Consider the following 1523-nt stretch of genomic DNA (forward strand, 5'->3'; position numbering starts at 1 on the left):
TGCTAGTCACTCACTCTTTCAAATAGCTGAGTTTTCATGTGCCATTTAAAATGCTGTTTTTCAGAACAGACTGCTGACTTGCTAATGCTAGGAAAATGAAATACAGCAAAATATTTTTAGCAGCAGGAAGTTGTTACTTGCTACTGCCAATTACATGGCTTGTACTTGAACAGTGACATTTTTTTCCCCTTGCTTATTCTTCAAGATAGGTAAAAGCTGGCTGAGGTCTCAGGGCATGAGGATTTGAATAAAACTTAGTCCCTGGGAGCTGGCTGATATTTCTGGAGTCATAGTCAGTACTGGCAGCAATCTGCTGTGACAGAGCAAACAACAGTGTCCCAGATCCACTCCTCAAAAACGGGAAAATGAGAGGATTAAGCAAGAGACTTGGATCTATTGGCTTTGGCAAAAGGCTGAATAGCTTGTCATGCTAAAAAAATTACTGAAATTGGGGAGTAGAAAATGGGGCAGAGGGGGGAGAATAAAAAAAGCATTACAATTACATAAGAATAGATATTTATACTCTTGAGTTAATTTATCAAACTGACAGAGAGATGAATCATCCACCATTAAAATAAGGGGATACAAGTTTTCTTTATATCACAATCATTATTTACAACTTTTAAATATTCACGGAGGAGTCAAGTATCCTCATCTTTTAATTTAAAATGTGGCCATGCAGGCCAAAAGAAAACTCTTGGCAAAAATAAGTTTCTACAGGAACAGGGCCCAAAGAATGATTTTTTCAAAAACAGGATAGATCTTAGCAATCATGATGGTACTTCTTTTTTATTTTTAAACCTACACTGCAAACCACAGAAGGCTCAATAAACTCACACAAACCTAGAGCTCTGTAACAAAACAATGAGAAAGGACAATAACAAGACCCTGTGGTATAGCTAGACACAGCTACATAGGACTTTTTAAAATATAACACAAATCTGATTTTTTTTCAGGGGACATACAACTCTGCTTTGAGGCAAGTTCATTCCCACATGCTGAGAATCCAATTGAAGCCAATACAGTCTCTCTCACTAAACTAACTTGAATAGATGCATGCATTTGTACAAGTAAAACTGTATTATTTTAGTAATTGGCCTTTTTGTTGCTACAATGACATTAGAAACTACCATGCCGCTGCATATTTTTCCATCTTAGAACACTTTCCTGCCCAATCCTCCTCACCCAAAAAAAGAAAAAAAAAAAAAAAAAGAAAAAAAAGGAAAAAAAATCCTGGGAGATTCACAGTACTGCTCCCTGAATATTGCTTTGACTATTTTGGAATGCTTTTAATATTATCAGTCAGTATTTTTTGTAGACTGGCATGTGCTTAAAAACTGGACAAGAAAACAGAAAAAGAAATCCATATAATAAAGTGAGGTTTAGTGGTCAGCCCCTTTTTTCACCTCTTAGGTGAACTTTATAGAATATAAAAGTGTTTGCCTGAAGCTATGCTTATATAAGGATATGGGACACCCACATATATGTCACACATGATTTTAAAACTATGAAAAATCAGAAAG

This window comes from Molothrus aeneus, chromosome 3 (genome assembly GCF_037042795.1).
Source record: "Molothrus aeneus isolate 106 chromosome 3, BPBGC_Maene_1.0, whole genome shotgun sequence".
Lineage (NCBI taxonomy): Eukaryota > Metazoa > Chordata > Aves > Passeriformes > Icteridae > Molothrus > Molothrus aeneus.